Source organism: Drosophila bipectinata, chromosome XR (assembly GCF_030179905.1).
Source record: "Drosophila bipectinata strain 14024-0381.07 chromosome XR, DbipHiC1v2, whole genome shotgun sequence".
In the NCBI taxonomy this organism is placed as follows: domain Eukaryota; kingdom Metazoa; phylum Arthropoda; class Insecta; order Diptera; family Drosophilidae; genus Drosophila; species Drosophila bipectinata.
Window position 1 is genome coordinate 23702103 of NC_091735.1, and position 19486 is coordinate 23721588.

Below are 19486 nucleotides of genomic sequence, written 5' to 3' on the forward strand. Positions count from 1 at the left end.
GTTCTGAATCATTTCACTTTAAAAATTCCCCACCAATCTTGCATAAAATTTGCATTTAAAAAATAGTCATCTTATTTTTCTTTAAAGGTGGAATAGTAAACACCTTATAAGCCTAATGTAATCTCATTTTTGGACCGTTAAAATGTGTCTTTAAATCAATTAGTTATCATAATATATGGCCATCTTGCCGTCATCTGGTATCTTTCAATCGAAATTTGTGTTTTTTATTGAAATATCATTCAGTTTGCGGATTTTTGCTCATAACTCTGTTTATATGTTGGGGAAAATCACAAGGTAAATGAACCTTAAAGATTTCCGATAAAATCGATTTCTTTTTATGATCCATAGAGCTATCTGTTGAGATAACAATGATCAATTCTGTCTAGAGTTGACCCGAAAAAAATACCAAAAGTTGCTAACAAGAGATTAGAACTTGTTTATGAGTATTTTTTTTTATGACATTTTAAGCCGTCTAGAAAATATGACTTAATTATGGCTTGAAAACTTTTTCTGGTATTACTTTTTACAACTCGTCCACAAAGTTAAAAAAGAATCCGCTTTGGTTTTATATCTCATGGCGGTAAAATATTAAATAATAGTAAACAACATACTATACCTGGATTAAGGCTAAACACAAGGCTAAATAAATAAAAAATTTTAAGCTTTTTTCAACAGGTTTCCTTTTCTTTCAAAGACTCGTCATCGTCTCTTTTATAATAACTGTCATTACCTTTTATTAAAAAAAAAATTATGAAATATATATCAAGGAATGATATATATCTTTTCATCGGATAATAGCCCAGACTGGGCTGTATCCATGCACATATTCTAATTGCTATTCAATTTCTCAAAGACAATTTTTCAATTGTTTTAATGCCTCCATGATTGATACACCTAATTGCTGGCTAGGTGCGCCCCGAAACAAAAATCCAGAGAGCAGGGCTGGGCCCAAGAGGGGTTACCCCCAAACAGGGGAGCTGCTTTCAGAGGATATTGGACCACTCGAGAGGTATAGTAGTATATTGGGGGGAGGGGGCTAGCTACCGTCGTACAGAGAGAATCAAATTGCAAAACGGCAGCCAACTGGGCAAGCGAAACACGTTTCAAAACCTCGCATTTCGCTTGCGTCATTAAAATGAGCCTGATTTATAGCCCCAGTCAGTGGGAAGGCTAGGCCTAGGCATACACTAAGCAAAATTAAATAGAAATAAAATTTAAATAAAATTAGAAACAACTATAGAATTTTGCTGTCTTTCAAGATTTTGTATTAAAAAAAATAATTAAGTAAATTAAGGATATGAAGTGATTATTAAAATGTAAAATAAATATTAATAAAAAAAAATATTTTTTCAACCATTTAAAAAACAAATCAAAAATAAAAATCTGAAAAAAATGAAAAATGAATTTTGAAACATAAATTTTAACTTTAATGTACATATTTTTTCTTTTAAGTAAAAAAATCCTTTAAAAAAAAAAAACAAAAAAAAAAAATTAAAAAAATAAGAAAAGCGGAAAATAAGACCCAATTATAATAAAAAACTCAAGAATTTTCTTCAGTGTCCAGGAGCAGGTCTGGACTTTGGAAGTGCCCGCGTTTCCACACATTGGCCTATTGGCTACCACTTGAAGGCAAAAGGCAAAGACAAAAACAAAAAAGACATGGCCAGAATGGGCCAACTGGCAGGCAGTAAGCAGCAACCTGCAACCTGCAACCGTTCAACATTCAACATTCAACAGGCCATGGCCTGGACAAGGCGAGGCAGTAACGCACATTTTCCCATCGGGCCTGATGGCGAGTAAACTATAACTATGAACCTCCTACCAACCAAAACTTGATCCAGTGATGTTGTTTTTAGTTGCAAGTTGCAAGATGGTAGTTGCTAGCTAGTTGCTAGTTGCTAGTTGGTAGTAGATAGTCGGTGGTTGTTGGCTAGTTGCTAGTTGGGAAGAGCTGTTTGCTGCTGGCAGCGCAAATCAAAGCGCAATATGTTGACTACATTTGACTTCCCGGTAATTAGACGTGCATGCCAAGGCGGTCTATGAGGATGATGATGTAGAGTACCAGGATGGGTACAACAAAAAAAAAAAAGTAGAAGCTCCCACAAAAAACATAATTGCAAGATGAAAAATAGTGGTATTTGGCTTGTTTTGAATTTAAAAAATAAATATAAATAATTAAAAATGAAACAAAATAAATAAATAAATAGTTCGATGTTCTGGCCGAGGGCGATATAGGGTACCAAGATGGGTAAATTAAGAAATAAATATTAATAAATAAAAATAATAAATAAAAAAAAATAAACGAAATAAAAATAAGACAATTGTTAGACTTGCATGAGACGTCCTTTAAGGATGACAACGATGAACTCAAAGAGAACGTAGAGTACCAGGAATAGTTTAAAAAAAAAAAAAAAAAAAAAAAAAAGAAGTAAAAGCCCTAACTGAGCAAGAATTTCAGAATAAAAACTAGTGGAATTTGATTAGTTTTAACTTAAAAATATGGATTATTTAATAAAAATGAAACAAAATAAAAAATAAGTAAATAATTAGGCGTATAGCAACGTCCGAGAACAACGATAGCGATGAAGAGTACCAGGATGGATAAAGTCAAAAATAATAAAAATAAAATGAATTTTAAACAAAATAAAAATATAAAACATAAAAATAAGAAAATCAGAGCCAAATATCAGATATATTTCCAATCTTTTTGGCAGGAAATAAGAAAGATATCCAACTTAAAATATTCAAAAGAAAAAAATAAAATAAAAAAGAAAATAAAATTCCTTGGGAGCCGATGTGCTCCCTTTGGCTGTCGCCAGATTTCTGATTTTTGGAAAAAGGTTCAACGAAATGGGTTCTAGTGTTTGAAGTAAAAATAATTCATGGCTTACTAAGTTTTGGCTGGGAAAGTGGCAACACTAAACACTCTCTTTAATTACCCAACACTTTTATGTGGCAACCTTTAAACTTAGAAAATTAGAGTGCCCAAAGCTTCTTTTGTTTTGAATTTACGCTACGTGGTAACTTTACTTTCTGAATTTTCTTAGCAAATATTTACTTGTTTTAAAATTAAATAAAAGGGCAAAAGAGCAAAAAAAAAAAAGGAAATAGTTACTTTAAATTTCCAAAAGAACTAAGCCTCCAAGTCGATGTCTAAGTCTTTTTCAAACAATTTTATAAGAATGTTTTTGATCTACAAACTTATCTACTTAGATCTTCTAATTTTAGATCCTTTTTTTAGCTTCTTATATATTCTTTAATATATTCATATCTTATATATTCTTTTTCTATAATTTTTTTAATAACTAAATAACCACTGTTCTATTTGGCGTCGGCGTCGGCTGCCATTGATTAAGTGTTTCAAGTGTTTCGACTTGGACCTGCTGCCTTCTGCGCCTTGTGCCTGCCTGCCTGGCTGCTTTTGCTTTGATGTGAAGTGCACCTGTTTTCTGTTTTCAGCTCAAAACTCTCTCAGTTCCCTGGACTCTATTTTTTTGTTGTTGTTGTTGTTGTGTGATTTCTGATTTCTGGCTTCCAGCAAGCCGAGGCCGAGGCAAACAGAGTCATAAAACGCCACGGCGGCCAAGCGGCCACGCGCACACCGCAGCTTCACTTCCACAGCTTGTTACAACTGGTTGTGATCGGGTTTATTGGCGCGAGTAGCGGCACTGAGAAAAATTGCATACCAAAAACGTTAACTTTAACTAAATAAAGGCTTCTTTTTAAGAAAAAACTATTTTTTTTAAGAAAATCTTTATCCAAAAGCTTCTATAGTTTTTTTGAAAAGTGCATAAAGGCGTTGCAAAGCCACAGAATGGGCTGCAGATGGGCTGGAAAACCGGGAAAATCAAAGGGGTGGTGAGATGGAAAACAGCCTCCTATCCTATCTATAGGAGGCTACGGGGGACAGACTTACGGACTATGGACTACACGGACTACTGCTTGCTTGTGGGGACCACCGAGGAGGAGCGATCGGCGATTTCGATGTCTGCTTGTTATTATTGATGCTGCCTGATGCCTGGGCGCATAAATAACCCGCCTCATAATCAGGCGCTGCCATTAGGTTTGTGTCCCAGCTTATAGAGGGGGAAAAAAAACTTAAAAAAAAAAAGAAAAAACCCGAAGCAACCAAATATGGAATCATATGTAGCGCCAGTTGGTTGCTTGCAAACAACTAGCCAACTTGCAACAAACGGCGCGGCGCGTTGCAGCTGCCTTCTTGTAGGAGGCGACAGGTGCAATTATGCGATGCACTCTCGGCTTTGGGCACTCTTCTGGCCCCGGCTCTTAGTCCCATCCAAAGGACCCGAGGCGGTGATTTCCGCATACCGCACGCAACATTTGCACATTGCCGCATTCGTCATCGAATGCCACAAAAATGGTAGACCGAGAGAGAGATAGAGAATTACGAGTGCAGCCGGGCGGCATCTTCATTTGCAGAAGAATTGGGCAGGAAGATTGGCCACAAAAGACTGTAGATTTGGAAGCCACAGCTTCGCAGAAGTGCAATTTACGGGCCTCGGTGGTCCAATCAAAGTTCAGCGAATTTTTTAGAGCAATTACAAGAAGAGAAGAGGTAATTGTATAGACTTTATATGACTTTTGAAAAGTTCGAGTTCGAAACTAGAGGAAGCGAAGGAATTCTTTTTTTAAAGATAAGAGATTAAATAAACAAAAAATACTTAAAAAAATAATTTCAATAATTTCAAAGACCTCTAGTACTTTTTAAGAACGTTCTTGTTTCTAGAATCTAGATTTTAGTTAAACTTTCTCCAAAAAATATAGAAATTAAAGTTTAAAGTGTTATATAGTAGTATAGTCCATATTTCATGATACCGCCACCTATTTAATTTCTTAAAATAATTTCCTAACCATCTGCGGGTAATGCGTGTTCTTATAGGTTTTCTTGTACGGTTTCCTTGGGTATATTATTATAGCCTGACCATATAACCTCAGAGCTGTCAGTTTTGTGTCTCCTCGTATTCCGATTTTCTAATGTATTCGCTTTCGTGATCTAACATCTAACCGCAAGGCTTCTGTTTGTCACACCTTTTCTGCAGCTACTCTTTTAGTTTTCATTTCTTGGCAAAGGATGGCATTAACTTGAGATCCCTGTTCGTTCTTGTTCTCTCCGTTGATTTCTGGTCAGTTTGATCTTCTTGTCTCGAGTTACGCTTATCGATGTCTGTCGATCACGCGCCATGTTGCCAGCTTTAATTATGTTGTTGTTGCTGCAGCATCGTTTTCTATATCACCTTCGATGTGGCATGTATGCACCGTAAAAAATATTATACATGTATCTGTTTAATATTATTTAAGTATTTTTTATAATTTTGTTGATTGTTATCGATTTTATCGATTAGTATTTTGTATCGAACAGAAATACTAACAGGAACAGGGTTATGAAATTAAACTTCTTTCGTTATTAATGTTTCTATATTATTCGAGATTATTAAATAGCTAAAATACTAACTAGTGAACCCTATAATTTTTAAAATGAAGAAATAATATTGAAAGACTTTCGTCATTAAAATTTCTCTACTTTTCGCAGATTATTAAAAACAAACGCAACATTTTTCGACATTAAAAATATTGTAGAAATTATTAAATTTTAAGAAAGAAGGAAATAAAATTATAAGACTTTCGTCATAAATTGTTCTCTACTTATCTCAGATTTAAAACTAAAAAAACTAACTAAACTAGAACTAAAACCTTTGAAAACTAACTAAACAACTTTATTTTTATTGGTATTCAAGTATTTATTCCAAATTATAGTTTAGCTAAGCCATTTTTTGGAATTTTTAATGCTATAATATTTAAGAAATTGGAAAAACTAGTTAAAAAATTGTTTAGTCTTATTTAAATATTTTCATAGATCTTTGAGATATTTTTTTAATTCAATCATATTTTAAACCCATGTTTAAGCTGCTACGAAAAAAAATATATATGTATTTATAAAATACTTTTGTCACTAAAGTTTGTAGTTTAAAAACTAACTACAAAAAATCATTTACTCTTTCGTAAGAAAAATACTCCTTTAAATACTAAATTAATAAGGTTTCTAACTATATCTTTCTTTTAAAAGATTCCTATATTTTTTTGTAAGTGTAAATTGTTGTCCTTCCTCCTGGAAAGTCTGGAATGTTGACGAACTGCTGTCGCAATTAATACGCATTTGCTGTTGCTGCTGTCGTTGGTTGTCGTTGTCGCTGCAACTGAGACTTTTTAGTATAACACATCCCTCCAGCATGCCTCTAACATCACCCCACTATGTACCTCGCTAGTACGGCCCCTGTCAACAGTATTTGCTATTTATAGATGCCTTTTGTCCCCACAAAACAGTTGCAAACTGGTCCATGTCTCATGTTGCTGCTGTTGCTGGTGTTGCTGCTGTATTTCTACCTGATGTTGGCTGGGTTCTTAATGTTGCTTTTGCTTTGGTTGCCATAGAAGCTGTCTTTTGCGGTTGATTATGTTGCTCCTGTGTGCTGGTGCTGATGCTAGTGCTGTTGCTGCAATTATTACAGTTGCTGTTGTAGCTGATGCTGATGATGCTCCTGCTCCTTCTGTTGCTGTTGGTGGTTTAATTCATAATGTTACTCTCCTGCTGCAACTGCAACTGCAACATCAACTGCTACAAGTCCTGCTTTTGATCTTTTTTTTTCTTTCTCTGCTACACTTGTTACTGTTGCTGTTGCAACATGAGTTACTATTGCTGCTGTTTGCTGTTTGCTGTTTCTGTTGCTACTTTAATTCATATTATAGCTATAGCTATAGCTGCACCTGCCATACTTTGTTGATTTTGATTTCCGTTACTGATCGAATTCCATTCCGACTTTGATTTCTATTTTTCCAGCTTGTGTTGTATTGTTTTAAAATTTGCCAGAGATATGGATACTGCTGAGCTACTGCTTGCATTTCAGCGGCAATTATTGATATTGCTGTTGCTACTGCTACTATGCTGTCGTCGTTATCTGTCGCACGTCCCACTCTGTTTTCATAGCAACATTCTGTATATTCTGCATTCTGCATTTTGTCGCTTGTATTTCCTTTTTTTTTTTTTTTGTTTTCTCCCTTCATTCCCAGTCTCAGTAGTGGCTTTGGCAGCTTAACCTGTTGGGCGGCCGCCTCCCCTTGACTGTGCCACGCCCCTTAACCACATTCTGCCCACTTTTAGACGGCATTATAATGAAATTATTTGTACTTTTGCTGCATTTCTCTGCTGCGGCATCTTCTTGAAAATGGTATTTTCCCCTATAGGGCCCACTGCGATGGCTATATCTTCCCCAATTCTCATCCGATTTTCAAGCGGGATACCTTAATCGATTTCTAGATAGATTTGCTACCATTCTGCATCAAAATCTTGAGACAAAATATTTTTTCAATTTTTTGTCCTTTTTTCCTGATGGGATCCCTTGAAAATGGGGTTTTGCCCTATAGGGCCCACTGCGATGGCTATATCTTCCCCAATTCTCATCCGATTCTCAAGCGGGGTACCTTAATCGATTTCTGGATCGATTTACTACCATTCTGCATCAAAATCTTGAGACAAAATATTTTTTAAATTTTTTGTCCATTTTTTGTGATGGAAGCCCTTGAAAATGGGGTTTTCCCCTATAGGGTCCACGGGGATGGCTATATCTTCCCCAATTCTCATCCGATTCCCAAGCGGGGTACCTTAATCGATTTCTAGATCGAGTTGCTACCATTCTGCATCAAAATCCTGAGACAAAATATTTTTCAGATATTTTGTCCATTTTTCGTGATGGGAGCCCTTGAAAATGGAGTTTTCCCCTATAAGGCCCACTGCCATGGCTATATCTTTCCCAATTCTCATCCGATTCTCAAGCGGAGTATCTTAAACGATTTCTAGATCGATTTGCTACCATTCTGCATCAAAATCCTGAGACAAAATATTTTTCAGATATTTTGTCCATTTTTCGTGATGGGAGCCCTTGAAAATGGAGTTTTCCCCTATAAGGCCCACTGCCATGGCTATATCTTTCCCAATTCTCATCCGATTCTCAAGCGGAGTATCTTAAACGATTTCTAGATCGATTTGCTACCATTCTGCATCAAAATCCTGAGACAAAATATTTTTTCAATTTTTTGTCCATTTTTCGTGATGGGAGCCCTTGAAAATGGAGTTTTCCCCTTTTAGGCCCACTGCGATGGCTATATCTTCCATAATGCTCATCCGATTCTCAAGCGGGGTACCTTAATCGATTTTTAGATCGATTTGCTACCATTCTGCATCAAAATCTTGAGACAAAATATTTTTTCAATTTTTTGTCCATTTTTCGTGATGGGAGCCCTTGAAAATGGAGTTTTCCCCTATAAGGCCCACTGCGATGGCTATATCTTCCCCAATTCTCATCCGATTCTCAAGCGGGGTACCTTAATCGATTTCTAGATCGATTTGCTACCATTCTGCATCAAAATCCTGCGACAAAATATTTTTTCAATTTTTTGTCCATTTTTCCTGATGGGCTCCCTTCAAAATGGGGTTTTCCCCTATAGGGCCCACAGGGATGGCTGTATCTTCACCAATTCTTCCACAAACCGACCCAGAAACTTACCATCTCTGGGCAGATGTTTGTGGCATTCTTCTAAAGCGAAATCGGTTTCCCTCGGCCCGATTGTTTGATGGGTGCATTATAGATGTATAGCCTCCCGGCTCCTACCGCACACCACCTATTTTGCGACAGAGACCCCCCTTCGATTTGTGCAATGTAATTATTTCAAACTGTCTCTGCTTCCGTTGAGTGAATTTCCTCACATTTTGCCAGCAAGGCCCTCTCTCCCACCCCCCTTTATTCTCACCTCTTGTCATTTCCTTTTAGCATAAAGTTTTTCCTCGACTTTCCCAAGAGGGGGTACACACAGTCACACATCCATACATATATAGACACAATTTCACCAATTGAGCAATGAGGTGGCGGTTGGCATGGGAGTGGGTCAAAAAATATACCCAGAAATGGTTGGAAACTTGACGCTTTTGGCTTCGATTTCAAATGCAAAATCAATAAGTTCGCTTTGGAAGAAAAATGCAAAAAAAAAAGAATGAGGGCCAAGTTAATTTTCGTAATTGGCATCTTAACAAGGTTATCTGCATTCGTTGCGATTTCCATTTCCACTCCTTGCCCCTTGACTTATCAATTATGCAGCTGGCGTGTGGCAAGAGCCATTCTCTCCCCTCACCAGCTGACTCTCTAACATTAGCATCTAAATGCAAAGTCTCGGAATGAAGAAAAGAACTTTCTGGCTGTCAAATGCTTGTGGATCAAAACTAAAATTTCATATTCAAGAATATACGATTCTTCTCTTTTTTTTGGATTTTTTTTTACCCATTTCAGTTTTCAGTCAGCTTCTGCATTTAAATGAAGTTGTAAGCCGAAAAGCGAACTGAAAACCAAAACGAAATAAATACATCTTTTAAAAAAAAATTTCATTTCTTTTTTTTTTTGTTGGTCATAAAGAAGCCATTGCGTGTGGGCTGTAGTCGTGTGTCACTTTTTTATTTAAGACTTTAGAGAGGCTTAGAGATTCTGAATTAGCATACGAACTTTCAACTGCACTGAGAAAAAGTGTTTTACAAAAAGATTTGTTTGATCTTTGGTTTAAAATTATTGAAAATAAACAAAGAGCATTAAAAATGTGTATATATTAAAAAAAAAATTATATTTCTAACATATATTTCATAAAATATTAGAATTAGAAACGATTCATTAAGAAAATCATTTTGGAATGAAATTTTTTATTCAAAATACTAGAAGTATAAAATACTGAAATAAATACTGAAAACTAATATACATAAGTAAAAGACAACATTCTAAGACAACAAATTTTGCTCATATTTTAACCTTTATCTAATTCATACCTTAACTTTCTATTTATTTTAACCCTCAATTTTTTGAACAGTGTCTTAAATACCAGTTTAGAGATGTTTTCTTGTTGGTTTTCTGGTTCAAAAGGTGGCACTGCATTAACTGTCTCCGCACAATTGAATTAATCGATGTGGCCCATTACGAAACCAAGGCACGTCGACTTTGTTGTCAATCATAATGACAACTTAACGCACACACACACACACACATAAACACACATCAAGACACACACGTGTAGAAGTATCTATGTGGGTCATACATCAAAAAATGCCTGAATGAAAAAAAAAATGTTGAAAAAAAAAGAAGAAAATAATAACGAAGGGGCGAGCCACACGAGAGATTATCATATTATTGGAATGATAAAGATAAATTATGCTCCAGTAGCTGGCCATGCATATTTTAAACAGGTGTATCTTGTATCTTGTAGCTGCATATGTATATGTATCTGTATCTGGCGGATGTCTCATAAAGTGATTTTCAGTGAATGGCCAAAAAGGGCCTACGTGGTTCATATTTATATTCTTTTTATATAATAACTTGAAACTTGGTTGACTTTATGACTTAGTTGTGTCTTAAAATATGATATCCTAAGGATTAAATCCTTTTTAGGAGAAGAGCAACTGGGACTGAAAAACATTGACGTTATTCTTAAATAAAATAAACTGTTTGTACAAATCAGATAATCTCCCATCTGGCACACCAATCATCGTTCGTTCCTGCCAACTAGATTCTGCTACCGGAATCAGAAAAAAAACTTACGTTAGGCCTGCAACAGAAATTGAATTTACCTTCTGCCGGGCCATAAATTGCCACCCAGCCACGCCCCCTTAGTCCCAGGTCCCAGGTCCCAATACCAAACCAAATCAGTGAAAACCAAGTTAAATTCTGCGATGTGTTTTTCTTACTTGACTCTCTTCTCGAGAAGGTCCTTGGGCTGGTCTCTACCTCCAAAAGACGCAGGCATGAACAACACGACACACAAGAAAAAAAAATGAAACAAAAATAAAATAAAACGCCAGGATAATCAATAAATGAAATTCAATTTGCTGCGCCATTTGCGCAGACAGTCAACAACAACAACAACAACAAGACCAACAGCAAGGGCAGGGGTAGAGGCAGGGCAGGGGCGTTCTATAGAAAGGGGGTCGCGTCTTCAAGCCTCTGTTCGAAAATTCTGGCTGCATTTTGGTCTTACCCCGACCTATCCAAAAGCCGGGAGAAAAAAAAAATACATAAGCCCCTAAACACAAAACCCTAAAAATTAAAAAAAAAAAAAATTATAATTTTAAAAAATAAAAAATTAAATGGTCTAAGATTTTTAAGGTTTAAGATTTAATCTCTCATCTTAGCTTATTTATTTGAGAAGCGCAGAGAAGGGGGCTCTGAAAAAATATTTCTTAAGAACTCACCATGTAAGATACCCTTTCTAAGAAGTTTTTTTTAACTTTTAAGAAAAATACTTAATAGTATTAATATTTTTTAAAAAATTCCTACCCTCCTGCCACATCTTTATATATTTTTTTTCAGTGCACAGTTAAGCACGAAAGGAAGCAGCACCCATAAAATGAGGACATCTAATGAGTGAATGAATGAGCGGCAGGGGCGTTGGGTTTTGCCAAAAAAAAAAAGGGGGGTAACGGGGCAAGGGGGATGGCCTGGCAATTCTAGAAAAATAAAAGGGGAGATTGGAGAGGAATATAAATAGAAGGATGGGGAAGTTAGATGTTCTTTCCCCCAAAAAAAAAACCGTGATCCGTGAGGAAAGCGTGACGTTCGTGTATTTTATCGATATTGCAATTTATTGTATTAGCCCGCAAACGACCAAGAAAAAAACATGGGTGGCTATACCCATAGGAGGTATGAGAGTAAGAGTCGAGCTATATAGAGTGGGCTGTGTGTAGAATTGCGACGAATAACCTGAAGCAAACATCATCACCCACACCATATCTAGATAATATTCGCGCTGGCTATAAAGTGAAATATGTGTTAATTTTTGTTCGCCATAGATAAATAGAAAAGCGGGGGGAAAAAACAGCGCCAGGAAAATGCGGAAAACGGAAAATGGTTAACGAGACCAGCAGAGTCCCGCAGAGCTTTTCCAACTCCTCCTCATACCTCTCGCTTCTAGTATCCCTGCATAAATATTTGTTGTAATGATAATATTGACATTGATAAGCGTCCACAAATTTATGCACAATTTGGCTAATTGATTGGGGCGGGTCCAGGATGAACGAAAAGTGGAAAAAAAAAAAAATATGAAAGAAAAAAAGGACATTCACTGCAAAATGGCAAAACGACACGCAAAAGTAAAATTCAGCACGGCCAAGGGACGAATATTAACTAACACGGGGAGTAGAATACAAATCTGATTATTTAAATAAAGCAAAAAAAAAAGGGAAAATATTTATGGTTTTGTGTTTTTAGAGACTTTGGAGTTGATTTTCAGAGTGGGTTTGAAAATAAAAAGCTTATATGATATATGAAATAAGGTAGAAATATATTTCTATATTTACGAGTACGAGGAAGTTATTATTTTCTTACTCTTATTAATCTTCAAACCTTTTTTTCCCTGCTTTTTAATTTTTTAAATAAAAACCGAAAGAGTTTCTAGACTAAATGATACCCTAATCCTTGTTCCAATCTTAAATCTTTAGCTAAGACCTCACTCTTACACATCTAGATGCTAGAACCTCAGAATCTCCCACCTATAATCTCATAAAATATCTAATTTAAATGTCCCCCTACTTGACTTTATTTTCCATCTTAATTTTTTCTTTTTTTTTTACCCTCAATGAACTGCAGATGATTAGCTGGGCTTTAGCTTATTTAATTAATTCACTTGCATTTGTAGCTTACTTCCACTCGAAACTTTTCGCTGGCTGCCTGCCTGCAATTTCAAAAACTTTTGTCAAGCGCAAAACTTTGGAAAAAAAAAAAAAAAAGAAAGGATAGCACAGGACAGAGGACAGAGTTGGAGGTTTAGTGACAGGATAAGAGGACAGAGACGGCAACTGGGCTGGCCTAAAACGGGGGAGGGGTACTGGCATTTGATATGGCCAGTCGCCTCGTTGTGTTTACCTTTCCGGCTGATTGAGCAGAGGCCTCAAATGAAGCATGAAGTGTTCGGCCCAAGACGCAGACACCGCAGCCACCGCGATTTTGATTTCGACATGGAAGTGGCAGTGGAAAGTGGGGAAATGGATGTGGAAGTGGTACTGCCACTGCCACTGGCACTGGATGCGCCAGTAGGAGATGTGGAAATGGAAGTGCCACTGGCAGTAGATGTGAATGTGGATGTGGATGTGGATATGGATGTGGCCCAGTCAAGTCAGTCGAGCCGTCAATGTCAAGAGCACCGAAACAGCAACCAGCAACAGAAACTGAGCGACGACGGCGATTGCCACCGAAAATCAAGACAGACAACCCAGACAGTCCAAAAAAAAAAGAAAAAAATAAATAAATATGTATGGAAAAAAAAATTAAAAACTCAAACTGGATGGACAGATAAAAATCACAGGCAGCACAACGCCCACGAAAAAGCAGTCTTAACCATAAAGGCCAGGGTTACTCGGAAAATAAATATTTCTAATTGAAGTTGAAGAAAAATTATAAGAGAAAAAATTAGAAAAATAAATAATATAAAAAATAAGAAAGTAAGATATAATAAAATCGAAATTAATAAAATACTAATTGAGTTTATTTACGAGTTTTTCAAGAAATTCTAAGTAATACTACTAAGAAATAAGAAATACTAAGTAACTTTTCTTATGTTTAATAATATTCATATTATTTTATAATATTATCCTATTCTTATAACTTCGATTACAATAAACTAGCTCGAGAAATAAAAAAAAAATAGAGCCCCACAAATTTATTAATAAAATTAAATTCAAATTTAATTAATTTAAGCTTTTAAATAAAACCTTTTCTTCTGGAAAAATCTCTCAAATACAATAGTTTCAATAAATAAAAATTACAAAACAAGACTAAAATCATCATAATTGCTTTTAAATTTTGAAGAAATAATCTTTTGAAAATACTACTTAATAATGTGTTAAAGGTAATGTTAAAAATTAAAGCTAAAACTCTGAGTAACCCTTTTTTTAAGTTCGACTAACCTTGCCGCTGGCCTTTTCGGCTTCCAGTTGTCCGATTTTGCGCCTTTTTTGACACAAATTGAAAGTGAGCTTGGCGGAAGAAAACGATGCTTAATTCAATCACAAAAAAAAAAAAATACAAACAAAAAAAAAAACAAAAAAAACAAGTGACTACCAAAACAGCAAAAAGACAGATAAACAAACAACTGCAACAGCCGACGAACAAGAAGGGAAAAAGTTTATAATAACAGCGGGCACAAATTAATTTTGCAAGCCGTCGCCGGCGACACAAATTGCCGTGTCATGTCCAGAGTTGAGTTATATCTCTTTTTTTGTATTCGGCTTATTTTTTTCTTTTTTTTTTTTTGTTGTTAACTTAAACTTTGCAAACGCCTTTAAGGAGGTAAGTTGGGAAAGAAGGGAGAGACAGGGGGCAAGTTGCGAGAGAGAGAGTTGGTAGCAAAGACACAGGTGAGGTAAATGGGTTTCGAGTTCTATTCTGGAAGGGTCAAGGGTTCGAAACTTATTTTTAACTTTATTATTTAAGGAAGAAAATATTTTTTTTATTTTGAATAAGTTTAGTGATTTTTAAGAGGTATTTTGAAATATTTTGAATTTTAAACTACTTTGATGTATTATTTTCAGATATATTATATTGATATATAATATTTTATATTTGAATTTAAAAATTTGTATAAAATATAAAAGGTTACTTCAAGAACTGTTATTAAAAATATTTTTAAATGTTATGAGAATAAAATAAAAATTTTCTTGAATTTTATAAAAATTAATCGAGGCAAGATAAGATTTTTAATAATTTAAGTTCATTATTTTGTTTCTCAACTTTCATTTAAGAATAAATAAAAATTAAATATATTTTTCTAATTATTATAATTTATATATTACTCATTTTTTAATAACAATTTTAATTTTCATATGAATTCATACAATTTTTTCTAATAGAAATTTAAATAAAAGTATGTAGCTTTTATATATAGTTTTTATATTGTTTATTATCTCGATTTTTCTTTTTAATTAAATTGTAAGAGTACTACAAATTCCTCTTCCCTTTTCTTTAATTTTCCATTTCTCTGTTATTTTTTTTACCTGCATTTCCTACAAGATCTCACCTGGTGGTTGAAAAAGAAGGAAAACGGGAGAGGAAGAGAGGTGTGATCGCGGAGAGAGATCTGGCCTCCCAGCCCAGAGCATTGTAATTACAAGCCACAAATCTTCAAGCATCTCACCTGCTTTTAACCCACCCCCCCTCCCCACCGCCTTCCCGCACCTCACCGCTTTACCCTTTTTTTTTTTTGGTTAGTTATTTCCACTAATTACGAGGCAATGAGTTGGTAAAAGCCTCCAAAACAGGGGACTCTCCCTCAGATCTTTAGTCGCATGATTTGCGTTTTGTGGAAGCTTTCGTCTGGCAATTGCAAATTAATTTTTTTTCTTTTTTTATATTTTGTATCTTTTTATTATTAATTTTTTTTATGCTGCCACACTCGACGGACAAAAATCATAAACACAAATCAAATGAATTTTCATAATTGCACTTGTACCTCAACTTCTTCCGTTTGTGTGAAAAAAAACGAATAAAAAAAAGTGGAAAAAAGATAAAAGACATTATGTTTGAAGGAACCGCACAAAATGCGTAAAAAAGAGGCGTGGCCGGGTGTCTAGACATTGGAAGTTGTCACTCTGGAAATTCAACTTCAAGGGATGCGTCTGAGAAAGATACTTTATGAGAAAGAATTGGTTTTCAAAAGAAGTTCGTTTCAGAGATAATTCCATTTTTAGATTAAAAAATGAAAAAAACTGCAATTTGTATTAGAAACTGTAACCCTGATTACCAAGTATCTCACAGATACTCAGCTATTCTGGTCAAATAAAAAAAAAAGGACAATAAAAAGAAAGTCAACAAGTGTAAAGTCAAACAATTAAAAACTCAATTAGCGCCATATTGAAAAGCTGCCAATCATTTGTCACCTAACTGGCCCCCTCTACCATCTAGTAGATACAAATGGGAAGCTGCAGATACAATTGTATCTAGTATAGAGGTGAGTGTGTGTGTGTGTGGCAACCAGTCGGGTGGATAGTAGATTGTTTGTTTGCATTGAGCGCCGCAAATTGGTCAAAAGTACAAAAATATCAAAGATTCGAGACAAAACAAAGACCAAGCGGCAGGACAATCCAAAAAAAAATACCAAAAAAAATACCTTTTAAAAAAAAGTTAAAGGCAGAAAGGAGCAAATGGCAAAAGCAAATCAAACAAAACAAAACAAAAGGCAAAGGCAAATAGCAAACCTCACAAATAGAGCGTGAAATTGACAAACAAAACACACATACACTGAGAGAAACAGGATAAAAGCTCTATTCCGGCTCTACTACTAAAAAAAAAAAGTCAAAAAGAAAATATAACAATGAAAAGTGCAACAAATGCAAAATAGAATACAGCTTCTGACCAGCAAAGCCAAGCCCCAAAAAAATGTGTCAATTCCTAGAAAAAAAAAGACAGACAGTTAGACAGACGGAAAGAGAGGGGGATAGATAACCAGAAAGAGACAGCAAGCTAGAGGAAATTGTAAAAGAAATTTGTGGGGAAAAACAACAAAAAAAAAAGATAGATTCGTACATCGTACGGGTGGAAGCATATGACACAAAGGCTTCTGTTTTAAAATTCAAGGAATAATTGAGAAGAATTCAAGAATGGTGCAGCTTTCAAAGGAATTTTTTAGAATTCTTTAATGAAAAAAGTATTTTGTTAAATATGTCTTCATACTTTTCTTTAAATTTTTAAAATTAAAAGGAAAAGTCTTTGTTTCACTTAAGAGCTTTTATTTCTGGGACTAGATTTCAGAGTATATCATAACCGGTACTCTTCGCAGACTTCTTACCCGAGAATCGCTCTTTTAAAATGTTCATCTTAAGCTATAATTCTTAATTTAAATTATTTAACTTAAATATTTAAAGACTTAAAGGCTCAATTAAAGAAAAAAGTTCTATTTAAGACTTAATTTATATACAAATCAAGAATAAATAATGGAGTTTCTATGATAGTTAAATGGGACATCATTTCTAGATAGATTCGAGACTATATGATACCCGGTACTCTTCCTAGATTTCTTATCTTTTTCTTTCTTTCTTTTAAAAATTTCTGCCTTTCTTTATAATTAAAAAATTAAAAATCTCAAGAATTTAAACGCCTAAATCTTAGATTCAAAGCTTTATTGTAACCCTGAGTATTACTTTAATTTTTTAGGAGTAGATTATAGACCTTACCTTTCAAAAATGGATAAACTCTCCTGCTGTCTAACAATTTCTGTCTTTAATTGGAATATTTAATCTACAATGTTAAAATCTTTAAAGGTCTTAAATCTAAGAAAGAAAACCCTATTAAAAAACAAATAGTTCTCCACGCAAACACCCTCCAAATATAAACTTGATTTAAAGTCCATTATATTTAGTTTATTACGCGATGCTTAGTCTTCAAGGACCTTAATGTGTAGCCCTCGAAGGGAAAGCAAAAGAATCCTGTTTATTTGCATCTCTGTTCATTTTCTGGTCGTATTATTCAGTGCATCTGCCGTTGTCTGGGCCCAGCCCGTCCCGGCTCGACTCGACTCGGCTCGGCTCATAAGTATTTATAATTTGATACGACAACAACATCGTCAAGCGGCTGGCAAAACAGCAATCAAAATCAGGGATGCCTGGTCTCCTTTAACTATATATATGTATATGTATCCCCTTCCCCCCACTACTGCCAACGCCCCTGGCTTAACCCTCTTTTTGCAACTGGTTTTAATGGCTCCGTTATTTGCTGAAGACTCTTTCTCGTTCGCTATCCACTCGAGTTGAAATAATTTTAATTTAGTTGCTCTCGAGACCGGGATGGTTGGGGAAGGAAGGATGTTTTGCTCTTTTTTTAGTTTTTTTTAGTTTTGCTCTTTTGGCGCAAAACTATAAACAGCCCAGCCTGTACAGGCATCTTCTTCGTCCTGCCGACATCCTTGCTCTCTTGTCCTTGTCTTTGCCATCTTGGGCCCTTTCTTTCTTTCTTTCCATCCAGCGTTGTCATCAGCAGTTTCCATTGATAAGCAACACGCACTCCCCGAATCGAGACTCTGGAGCTGAGATGCTCCACCATGAGGACGATGATGATGTCGATGATGCCAGGTCATGTGGTGATTAAGTCTCAAGTCTGAGGCAAAGGGGCTTAGAGAATGCACTTGGAGAAATAGGGGTAAAAAAACCCCTTTTAAAATAATTAAATATGTATAAATAGATAGAAATAGCAAATATAATAAATATTCCTTTTATAATAATTACATATTGCTATATCTAGTTATTTTCTAAATATTAATCTAGTTCTAGTTTCGTTCTATCTAAACTATTCTATCCATCTATTATTATATATTTTTGATATAAATTGAAATCTACATTAAAAAATATATTAGCAACAAACGTATAATGTTTATGCCTTTAAAAAAAATATATATATATTAAAAACTAAAAGAATAAATCAAAGAAATCTATAAGAACTTTAACTTTAAAGGCAAAAGTACCGGGTATAGTCTGCTCTACAGTCACAAAGCCTTTCTTAAGTATTTCTTTAGTATTTTTTTTGGCTTAAATTATTTAAGCTTTTATAAATTTAAGCTCTTGGCTTGAAAAGAAATTATAAACGTTTAAAGCAAAAGAACCGGGTATAGTCTGCTCTATAGTATCTTTAACTATTACAGCCTTTTAAATCCCCTTAAAGCGTATTTATAGTAATTTTTTAGTATTTTTTCTAGATTAAATTATTCTCAGAATTCTCACCATAAGAAGTTAAGAAATTTAAGCCCTTGGTTTGAAAAGAAATAATAAACTTTAAAAGACAAAAAATATGAAGAAATATAAATATTCCTTAAGCAAAAATAACTATAAAGCCTTTCATATCTCTCCCATCGTAGAGTTCCCCCCACAAATCAAGCTCGAAAGTTGAAAAAATAATTACAAACCAAAAACTTTTGCAAAAAGAAAACCCAAAGACACACACAAAACTAGAACTGGGAAGATATCTAATAACTTGTTTCCCTTTTGACACCGCAATTGATAACTTGAACTGAAAACTATACTGGAAGTAGGACTCTTTGCGAACTGTGGCAACTCTGGCAGCTGCTATTTGAATTTTCATTCATGGAACAAAAAAGCAAGACAAGTTTGGATTTCATGCCACATTGTGTGTCTCTCCGTCTGTCTCCCTGTCTGGTGAAGTAATTAATTTCAATTTGTAAAGTTCACAAGTTTACACCCCACTCCCTGGGCCCCTTTTAAAAAATCGCACTAGCCTGAAATAATTGTGGTGCATTCGGATGAGTATAAAAACCGAAAAAGTACAAAAAAAATACTCCAAAAACTCCTAAAAAGGACAACAAGGAAAACTTAATATGCATAAAAGATACAAGGAGAGCTAGAACGACAATTGCTTGATTCTCTGGGTTGCATTTTTCGCCTTCA